Source organism: Bombina bombina, chromosome 1, assembly GCF_027579735.1.
Source record: "Bombina bombina isolate aBomBom1 chromosome 1, aBomBom1.pri, whole genome shotgun sequence".
NCBI lineage: Eukaryota > Metazoa > Chordata > Amphibia > Anura > Bombinatoridae > Bombina > Bombina bombina.
In genome coordinates, this window is record NC_069499.1 from 993,056,099 (window position 1) to 993,068,116 (window position 12,018).

Genomic DNA, 12,018 nt, shown 5'->3' on the forward strand with positions numbered 1-12,018 from the left:
TGTAGGCAGGTGGAGGCGACGTTGTGGGGGGCAGATTAGGGGTTAATAAATATAATATAGGGGTCGGCGGTGTTAGGGGCAGCAGATTAGGGGTACATAGCTATAATGTAGCTGGCGGCGGCGTGCGGACGGCAGATTAGGGGTTAATAATAATATGCAGGGGTCAGCGATAGCGGGGGCGGCAGATTAGGGGTTAATAAATATATTATAGGGGTCGGCGGTGTTAGGGGCAGCAGATTAGGGGTACATAAGTATAACGTAGGTGGCGGTCGGCAGATTAGGGGTTAAAAAAATTTAATCGAGTGGCGGCGATGTGGGGGGACCTCGGTTTAGGGGTACATAGGTAGTTTACGGGTGTTAGTGTACTTTAGAGCACAGTAGTTAAGAGCTTTATGAACCAGCGTTAGCCCAGAAAGCTCTTAACTACTGACTTTTTTCTGCGGTTGGAGTTTTGTCGTTAGAATTCTAACGCTCACTTCAGACACGACTCTAAATACCGGAGTTAGAAAGATCCCATTGAAAAGATAGGATACGCAATTGACGTAAGGGGATCTGCGGTATGGAAAAGTCGCGGCTGAAAAGTGAGCGTTAGACCCTTTCCTGACTGACTCCAAATACCGGCGGTAGCCTAAAACCAGCGTTAGGAGCCTCTAACGCTGGTTTTCACGGCTACCGCCAAACTCTAAATCTAGGCCTAAGAGATTAATGTTCAAAACACTACAATGTTAATTGGAGAGCAATTAAAGATTGATGAGTCTGTTAGATGTGATGGAGAGAGTCAAATTTTTCAACCACTTTTGCTTGTGCGTAGGGTGGAGACTTTTGCTCCGGCCACGCATTGGCAAACTCCACACAGTTATATGTTAATGTTAATGTTTTTATTAATGTTTTTGTTACAGCCAATTTTATTTACTTTCTTAGACACAATGTTTAGTAACTGAAACGCCACAATAGATCTAGACAACCTACACAAGAAACCCTTCACTTCAGACCTGGGACACCCTGTAGAACAAAAGACACGCATACATAACCAACAATATGATGTCGAACAAAATAGATAATTCCATGCACATCCTATCTATAAACATCAAAGGTCTAAATTCGCACAAAAAACAAAATATTGCATGTATGGAGCTGGTCCTCCTTACATAGTTTTTCAAGGTTTTACGAATTTGACGTTTTTGTTTTGGCTGAAGCAGCTTTTGGGAGAAAAGTTTTACAGGCTGTGGTGCCCTCAGAATAGGGTCTGCCTCTCTTTTACCCTCCCATTTTCATTCAGTGTCCTCTAGAGCTTAGGTATATGTTTCCCACAAGTAAGGAAAGAAGCTGTGGACTCTCCTGATATTAAGATGGTAAACATAAATGATGCTTACCTGATAATTTCCTTTCCATCTGTATGAAGAGAGTCTATGGCCCGCTCGTTTTCTCTGTTGGGCGGACCAAATTTTTTGTTCTTCTGGCACCATTTATACCCTGATATTTCTCCTACTGTTCCTTGTTCCCTCAGCAGAATGACTGGGGAAAGAGGGGAGTGTGGGAGGTATTTAAGCCTTTGGCTGGGGTGTCTTTGCCTCCTCCAGGTGGCCAGGTTCTGTATTCCCACAAGTAAGGAATGAAGTCGTGGACTCTCCTCATACAGATGGAAAGGAAATTATCAGGTAAGCATAATTTTTGTTTTTAAAGGGACAGTAAACCTTAAAAAAAATGTTATATAATTCTGCACATAGTGCAGAATTATATAACATTACATTAGCCAAACGTTTTAAATCATAATATTGCCTTTTATTTTTAAAAAATATCGCCGTTTTACAGACCCGCTCTCTGGGCTCTGCTGAGCGGGTCTGTTGTTTTTACTGAGCGCATCGGGCCAGCTGTATAGTCACAGCCCGGCCCGACCGCGCCATTAGACACAATGCAGCTCGCTCCCGCTGTCAGACAGAGCAGGAGCGAGGTGCATTGTGTCTAATGGCGCGGTCGGGCCGGGCTGTGACTATACAGCTGGCCCGATGCGCTCAGTAAAAACAACAGACCCGCTTAGCAGAGCCCAGAGAGCGGGTCTGTAAAACGATGATATTTTTTAAAAATAAAAGGCAATATTATGATTTAAAACGTTTGGCTAATGTAATGTTATATAATTCTGCACTATGTGCAGAATTATATAACATTTTTTTTAAGGTTTACTGACCCTTTAAGATAAAACAACAATTACACTTGGTATTTTTTTTATTTTCTATGGGGTTTTTTTACACATCCAGTGTACTTAAAGGGATAGCTTAGTCAAAATTAAAGTGACACTGAACCCAATTTTTTTCTTTTGTTGTTCAGATAGAGCATGCAATTTTAAGCAACTTTCTAATTTACTCCTATTATCAATTCTTCTTTCATTTTTCGCTATCTTTATTTGAAAAAAAAAAGGCATTTAAGCTATTTTTTGGACAGCACTTGTTTATTGGTGGGTGAATTTATCCACCAATCGGCAAGAACAACCCAGGTTGTTCACCAAAAATGGGCCGGCATCTAAACTTACATTCTTGAATTTCAAATAAAGATTCCAAGAGAATGAAGAACATTTTTATAATAGTAGTAAATTAGAAAGTTGCTTAAAATGTCATGCTCGATCTAAATCACGGAAGAAAAAATGTGGATTCAGTATCCCTTTAAACTTTCATGATTCAGATAGAGCATGCAATTTTAAGAAACTTTCTATCAAATTTTCTTTGTTCTCTTTGTATCTTTATTTGAAAGCTTAGTAGCTGGCCCATTTTTGACTCAGCACCTGGGTAGCGCTTGCTGATTGGTGGCTACATTTAGACACCAATCAGCAAACACTACCCAGGTGCTGAACCAAAAATGTACTTCTTTTTTTTTTACATTATTGCTTTTTCAAATTAAGATGAAAAATTGATGGGGGGCGGAGTCTTACCATGCTGGAACATGGATGCGTAGACCATTAGCTCTGTCTAGATTGCGCTCCATCGCAGACTGAGAGATGTGCTAAGCTTGAAATACTATGACTAAAAGCTCTCCTATAGCTTCAAGTAAAGAACATGTAGTGACAAAACGGAAAGAACCAGACTGACCACTACTACGCCCTAATATTTAGACGCCTGTATACAGCATACGCGGCCAACCAGCTCCTAAGAAATACCCCGCACAACACAGCTTGATACCTCCAGCCTGAAGCTTCCTGATTCCCCGTCGGCACACAGCACAAAATAAAAAGACAATGAAAGGAGCCACGGGATAAAGCTGTCATTAGAGACCATCAGCACTGTGGATCGCCGCCCTCTTGCCGTCTCAACGCAGGATAAATTCAGCAGACCCTCAGCCAGCAGAGGAACTCTGGGTCATCAACGAGGCTCACAGTTGTATCCACAGTGAAACGTGAGTACTACTGCACATGAGAAGCACTAATAAAGTGGTCAGGTATCGCTGTACATTAGCTGTCCTGAACAGCCAAGGCCACCCACGTGAATACTTCCCCATAAGACTACACACCGCCTCACGACCCGATCCTTACTGAGAGCAAGAGATCTAGGATATAACATAGAATATTGCACAATAAAATACAGGGGATTATTGTGAACAAAGTTTTCCCCGGCGCTGCACACACACCAACCCTCATCTAGCAGAGAAACAGACGCCTGCTAATAAACCGACACAATTAAAGAGACAAGAAAAAGCCGTAAAGTGTGAGGCCACATACTTTACATACAACACTGCAAGGCTCACATCAACTCAAACGAAATTGCAAGATTTACTAAAGTGTGTAACTGACTCTCCTAACATGGCGTCTAAACGACTTCCCAAGGGAGGAAAAAAATAATAAAACTCCCATCCAAACTGGCAATTTAAACTCCTTTTTTGGCCACACAAGAATATACAGTTGGTGAGAACAGAGGCTCACCGCCGCCTAAAGAAGAAACAGAGTCAGAAAAGCAAATGGATTCAAAAACCACAGCACTCCAACAAGACCAGTTACTGCATATTCAAGCCACAATGCAAAACCTGTTGTCTAAGACTGACATAGCAGATCTGAAAACATTTATAAAATCAGAACTTTCAGCAGTCAGAAGAGACATTAATGAACTAGGCTCCAGACTAGATGACCTAAATGCCGATCAAGATACCCTTAGTACCTTAGTCTCCTCAGCTGAAACATGCTTATCACAACATGCTGCTTCTCTGCAGTCTCTACAGGAGAAAGTAGAAGACCTCGAGAACTGAGGGAGATGCAATAACTTGAGAATTAGAGGTATTTCAGAGGAATTGGACTCAAATAGCCTGTTAACATACCTAATAGAATTCTTCAACATTTTAACTAACACCACTCAAATTTCAGAAATATCCACTGAAAGAGCCCACAGAGCCCTACGTCCTAAACCTGCTGTGACTGCTCCTTCCATGGGACTTCATTGTGAAGCTCTTACATTACAGAGACAGAGAACTGATGAGGACAGCGGCCAGAACATCCCACACGATTACGTTCCGTGAACAAGAGTTACAAATATATCAAGATCTGTGTCCGATGACCATTGAAAAAAGGAAAGCCGCAAGATTCCTCACAAAAGTCCTACAAGAAAATAAAATCAAATATCGATAAGTATGCCCTTTCAGTATAATTATACCACACGCTGGGAAACACCTCATTTACAGGGACATCTCTGATCTGGAAACGATATCCAAGACACCCAACGTAAGAGTTCAACACCCATAGAATGATAATGATGACGACGCAAACCTGCAACCTTCATTGAAGAACATCCAACCCAAGGAAAGAAGACAACAATGGACCACAGTCCAGAGAAAAAACTTCCAATCCAACAGGACAATGGCCAACACCCTCCAACATGAAAAAGCTTGGACTAGACTCCCTCTTCCATCCTCACCTCCAGAGGCAGATAGGTATCAAGAGATTGTAATTGTTTTGTTTTATTCTCTGAAAATGCTAATGAAAGAACTGACTGTTAAGGAGAAATTTAGCAAAATGTATATGCCCCACTAAGGTTCACTAAACCCCATGTAAAGGGGATTTAAGGAAATTAAATATAAAAGAATTCTCATTCACTGATTTCTATTGTGGACGTTGATCCATCATTACAGTGGGATACTAGGACCCATCGAGAGATCACTACAATTCTTGTTATTGTTTTATTTTCCACTCCAGATTATTGCTACCATTACAGGCGCTAAAGCTTAAGGCCTAGATTTAGAGTTTTGTCGGTAACGACCCGCGTAGCTAACGCTGGCTTTTTTCTGGCCGCACCTTTTAAATAATTCTGGTATTGAGAGTTCACAGAATGGCTACGTTAGGCTCCAAAAAAGGAGCGTAGAGCATATTTAACGCAACTTCAACTCTCGATACCAGAGTTGCTTACGGACGCGGCCAGCTTCAAAAACGTGCTCGTGCACGATTCCCCCATAGAAAACAATGGGGCTGTTTGAGCTGAAAAAAAACACCTGCAAAAAAGCCGCGTTCAGCTCCTAACGCAGCCCCATTGTTTGCTATGGGGAAACACTTCCTACGTCTGCACCTAACACCCTAACATGTACCCCGAGTCTAAACACCCCTAACCTTACACTAATTAACCCCTATTCTGCCGCCCCCGCTATTGCTGACCCCTGCATATTTTTTTTAACCCTTAATCTGCCGCTCCGTAAACCGCCGCTACTTACATTATCCCTATGTACCCCTAATCTGCTGCCCCTAACACCGCCGACCCCTATATTATATTTATTAACCCCTAATCTGCCCCCCACAACGTCGCCTCCACCTGCCTACACTTATTAACCCCTAATCTGCCGAGCGGACCGCACCACTATTATAATAAAGTTATTAACCCCTAATCCGCCTCATTCCCGCCTCAATAACCCTATAATAAATAGTATTAACCCCTAATCTGCCCTCCATAACATCGTCGACACCTAACTTCAAACATTAACCCCTAATCTGCCGACTGGAGCTCACCGCTATTCTAATAAATGTATTAACCCCTAAAGCTAAGTCTAACCCTAACACTAACACCCCCCTAAGTTAAATATAATTTAAATCTAACGAAATAAATTAACTCTTATTAAATAAATTGTTCCTATTTAAAGCTAAATACTTACCTGTAAAATAAACCCTAATATAGCTACAATATAAATTATAATTATATTATAGCTATTTTAGGATTTATATTTATTTTACAGGTAACTTTGTATTTATTTTAACCATGTACAATAGCTATTAAATAGTTAAGAACTATTTAATAGCTAAAATAGTTAAAATAATTACAAATTTACCTGTAAAATAAATCCTAACCTAAGTTACAATTAAACCTAACACTACACTATCAATAAATTAATTAAATAAAATACCTACAATTATCTACAATTAAACCTAACACTACACTATCAATAAATTATTTAAATACAATATCTACAAATAAATACGATGAAATAAACTAACTAAAGTACAAAAAATAAAAAAGAACTAAGTTACAAAAAATAAAAAATATTTACAAACATTAGAAAAATATTACAACAATTTTAAACTAATTACACCTACTCTAAGCCCCCTAATAAAATAACAAAGCCCCCCAAAATAAAAAAAAATGCCCTACCTTATTCTAAATTACAAAAGTCCTAAGCTCTTTTACCTTACCAGCCCTGAACAGGGCCCTTTGCGGGGCATGCCCCAAGAAATTCAGCTCTTTTGCTGGCTGTTCCGATCAGCCAATAGAATGTGAGCTCAATCTGATTGGCTGATTGGATCAGCCAATCGGATTGAACTTGATTCTGATTGGCTGATTCCATCAGCCAATCAGAATATTCCTACCTTAATTCCGATTGGCTGATAGAATCCTATCAGCAAATCGGAATTCGAGGGACGCCATCTTGGATGACGTCATTTAAAGGAACCGTCATTCGTCGTCTAGTCGTCGGTTGAAGAGGATGTTCCGCGTCGGCTTGGAAGAAGATGGTTCCGCTCCGCTCCAGAAGAAAGAAGATTGAAGATGCGGCTTGATAGAAGACTTCATCCCGATGATGAACTTCCGACTTCAGCCGATAATGGATTTCTTCAGCCGCCGCTTGGATCCAGACTTCAGCCCGAGGATGGACGTCACTCTTCAGCCCCCGGCTTGGGCTTGGATAATCACTTCCGAGGACCGATCGGTGAACCTGGGATGGTGAAGATAAGGTAGGAAGATCTTCAGGGGCTTAGTGTTAGGTTTATTTAAGGGGGGTTTGGGTTAGATTAGGGGAATGTGGGTGGTGGGTTGTAATGTTGGGGGGGTATTGTATGTGTTTTTTTTACAGGCAAAAGAGCTGAATTCTTTGGGGCATGCCCCGCAAAGGGCCCTGTTCAGGGCTGGTAAGGTAAAAGAGCTTTGAACTTTTGTAATTTAGAATAGGGTAGGGCATTTTTTTATTTTGGGGGGCTTTGTTATTTTATTAGGGGGCTTAGAGTAGGTGTAATTAGTTTAAAATTGTTGTAATATTTTTCTAATGTTTGTAAATATTTTTTTATTTTTTGTAACTTAGTTCTTTTTTATTTTTTGTACTTTAGTTTATTTCATTGTATTTATTTGTAGATATTGTATTTAAATAATTTATTGATAGTGTAGTGTTAGGTTTAATTGTAGATAATTGTTGGTATTTTATTTAATTAATTTATTGATAGTGTAGTGTTAGGTTTAATTGTAACTTAGGTTAGGATTTATTTTACAGGTAATTTTGTAATTATTTTAACTATTTTAGCTATTAAATAGTTCTTAACTATTTAATAGCTATTGTACCTGGTTAAAATAAATACAAAGTTGCCTGTAAAATAAATATTAATCCTAAAATAGCTATAATATAATTATAATTTATGTTGTAGCTATATTAGGGTTTATTTTACAGGTAAGTATTTAGCTTTAAATAGGAATAATTTATTTAATAAGAGTTAATTTATTTTGTTAGAATAAAATTATATTTAATTTAGGGGGTGTTAGGGTTAGGGTTAAAATTAGCTTTAGGGGTTAAAAAATTTATTAGAGTAGCGGTGAGCTCCGATCGGCAGATTAGGGGTTAATACTTGAAGTTAGGTGTCGGCGATGTTAGGGAGGGCAGATTAGGGGTTAATACTATTTATTATAGGGTTATTGAGGCGGGAGTGAGGCGGATTAGGGGTTAATAACTTTATTATAGTAGCTGTGCGGTCCGCTCGGCAGATTAGGGGTTAATAAGTGTAGGCAGGTGGAGGCGACGTTGTGGGGGGCAGATTAGGGGTTAATAAATATAATATAGGGGTCGGCGGTGTTAGGGGCAGCAGATTAGGGGTGCATAGCTATAATGTAGCTGGTCGGCGGCGTGCGGACGGCAGATTAGGGGTTAATAATAATATGCAGGGGTCAGCGATAGCGGGGGCGGCAGATTAGGGGTTAATAAATATAATTTGGGGGTCGGCGGTGTTAGGGGCAGCAGATTAGGGGTACATAAGTATAACGTAGATGGCGGTCGGCAGATTAGGGGTTAAAAAAATTTAATCGAGTGGCGGCGATGTGGGGGGACCTCGGTTTAGGGGTACATAGGTAGTTTATGGGTGTTAGTGTACTTTAGAGCACAGTAGTTAAGAGCTTTATGAACCAGCGTTAGCCCAGAAAGCTCTTAACTACTGACTTTTTTCTGCGGTTGGAGTTTTGTCGTTAGAATTCTAACGCTCACTTCAGACACGACTCTAAATACCGGAGTTAGAAAGATCCCATTGAAAAGATAGGATACGCAATTGACGTAAGGGGATCTGCGGTATGGAAAAGTCGCGGCTGAAAAGTGAGCGTTAGACCCTTTCCTGACTGACTCCAAATACCGGCGGTAGCCTAAAACCAGCGTTAGGAGCCTCTAACGCTGGTTTTCACGGCTACCGCCAAACTCTAAATCTAGGCCTAAGAGATTAATGTTCAAAACACTACAATGTTAATTGGAGAGCAATTAAAGATTGATGAGTCTGTTAGATGTGATGGAGAGAGTCAAATTTTTCAACCACTTTTGCTTGTGCGTAGGGTGGAGACTTTTGCTCCGGCCACGCATTGGCAAACTCCACACAGTTATATGTTAATGTTTTTATTAATGTTTTTGTTACAGCCAATTTTATTTACTTTCTTAGACACAATGTTTAGTAACTGAAACGCCACAATAGATCTAGACAACCTACACAAGAAACCCTTCACTTCAGACCTTGGACACCCTGTAGAACAAAAGACACGCATACATAACCAACAATATCTATATAGAAAAAAAAATCAGTGCGCCAAATACCTATATATAGGAAATCTGTGAACATATAGTGCATCAAAAGTAAAAACGCCTATACATGTGAATACAAAAGTGACAAATGAAAAAACAATATGGTTGTAAACCCAGTTCAATCAAACCATAGATGCAAGTGAAGGGGTCGTTGTAATGGACAGTTCATTTAGTCCAATTCCAAATCCAGAAATCTGGAGCGGGTGGCAAGCTGCTTCTTCGAATTTCTTGTCGGTGTCCCAAGATGTTATGTTCTGCAGAAATGAATGATAAAGAAAGAAGGCGCCACCATAGTGCACAATCAGATGTGTATAACACGCCAGTTAAAAAAGTAAGACCGTACTTACAAGCTGTAAGACACTTGAGAAGTGTCACAAACGCCTTCTGGACTATTAATAGAGTCGTCCAGCTAACTCCCACTGGTAAATCTCAGAAGTCCCCTGATGTCCTCTGGAGTGTGAGGGTCGTGATGGCAGACAAAAACCAGCATCCAGCAATGGCAATTACCAGCAATGGCAATTACCACAGAGCCGGCTTAAACTTATACTATCCACTCTTGGTGTAGAAACAGTGTATCAGATGGATAGATAGAATGAATAAATAAAAGATACTTCGTGGCAAAAGTCTTGTAAAAGCATACAGACTTTATTTGGGGTACATAAGCACAACGTTTCTCGGTCTCTCCTGACCGTTTCCTCAGGTGCAATATGCACCTGAGGAAAACGGTCAGGAGAGACCGAGAAACGTTGTGCTTATGTACCCCAAATAAAGTCTGTATGCTTTTACAAGACTTTTGCCACGAAGTATCTTTTATTTATTCATTCTATCTATCCATCTGATACACTGTTTCTACACCAAGAGTGGATAGTATAAGTTTAAGCCGGCTCTGTGGTAATTGCCATTGCTGGTAATTGCCATTACTGGATGCTGGTTTTTGTCTGCCATCACGACCCTCACACTCCAGAGGACATCAGGGGACTTCTGAGATTTACCAGTGGGAGTTAGCTGGACGACTCTATTAATAGTCCAGAAGGCGTTTGTGACACTTCTCAAGTGTCTTACAGCTAGTAAGTACGGTCTTACTTTTTTAACTGGCGTGTTATACACATCTGATTGTGCACTATGGTGGCGCCTTCTTTCTTTATCATTCATTTCTGCAGAACATAACCAACAATATGATGTCGAACAAAATAGATAATTCCATGCACATCCTATCTATAAACATCAAAGGTCTAAATTCGCACAAAAAACAAAATATTGTATGTATGGAGCTGGTCCTCCTTACATAGTTTTTCAAGGTTTTACGAATTTGACGTTTTTGTTTTGGCTGAAGCAGCTTTTGGGAGAAAGGTTTTACAGGCTGTGGTGCCCTCAGAATAGGGTCTGCCTCTCTTTTACCCTCCCATTTTCATTCAGTGTCCTCTAGAGCTTAGGTATATGTTTCCCACAAGTAAGGAAAGAAGCTGTGGACTCTCCTGATATTAAGATGGTAAACATAAATTATGCTTACCTGATAATTTCCTTTCCATCTGTATGAAGAGAGTCTATGGCCCGCTCGTTTTCTCCGTTGGGCGGACCTAAATTTTTTGTTCTTCTGGCACCATTTATACCCTGATATTTCTCCTACTGTTCCTTGTTCCCTCAGCAGAATGACTGGGGAAAGAGGGGAGTGTGGGAGGTATTTAAGCCTTTGGCTGGGGTGTCTTTGCCTCCTCCAGGTGGCCAGGTTCTGTATTCCCACAAGTAAGGAATGAAGTCGTGGACTCTCCTCATACAGATGGAAAGGAAATTATCAGGTAAGCATAATTACACTTGGTATTTTTTTTATTTTCTATGGGTTTTTTTTTATACATCCAGTGTACTTAAAGGGATAGCTTAGTCAAAATTAAAGTGACACTGAACCCAATTTTTTTCTTTTGTTGTTCAGATAGAGCATGCAATTTTAAGAAACTTTCTAATTTACTCCTATTATCAATTCTTCTTTCATTTTTCGCTATCTTTATTTGAAAAAAAAAAGGCATTTAAGCTATTTTTTGGACAGCACTTGTTTATTGGTGGGTGAATTTGTCCACCAATCGGCAAGAACAACCCAGGTTGTTCACCAAAAATGGGCCGGCATCTAAACTTACATTCTTGAATTTCAAATAAAGATTCCAAGAGAATGAAGAACATTTTTATAATAGTAGTAAATTAGAAAGTTGCTTAAAATGTCATGCTCGATCTGAATCACGGAAGAAAAAATGTGGATTCAGTGTCCCTTTAAACTTTCATGATTCAGATAGAGCATGCAATTTTAAGAAACTTTCTATCAAATTTTCTTTGTTCTCTTTGTATCTTTATTTGAAAGCTTAGGAGCCGGCCCATTTTTGACTCAGCACCTGGGTAGCGCTTGCTGATTGGTGGCTACATTTAGACACCAATCAGCAAACACTACCCAGGTGCTGAACCAAAAATGTACTTCTTTTTTTTTTTACATTATTGCTTTTTCAAATTAAGATGAAAAATTGATGGGGGGCGGAGTCTTACCATGCTGGAACATGGATGCGTAGACCATTAGCTCTGTCTAGATTGCGCTCCATCGCAGACTGAGAGATGTGCTAAGCTTGAAATACTATGACTAAAAGCTCTCCTATAGCTTCAAGTAAAGAACATGTAGTGAAAAAACGGAAAGAACCAGCCTGACCACTACTACGCCCTAATATTTAGACGCCTGTATACAGCATACGCGGCCAACCAGCTCCTAACAAA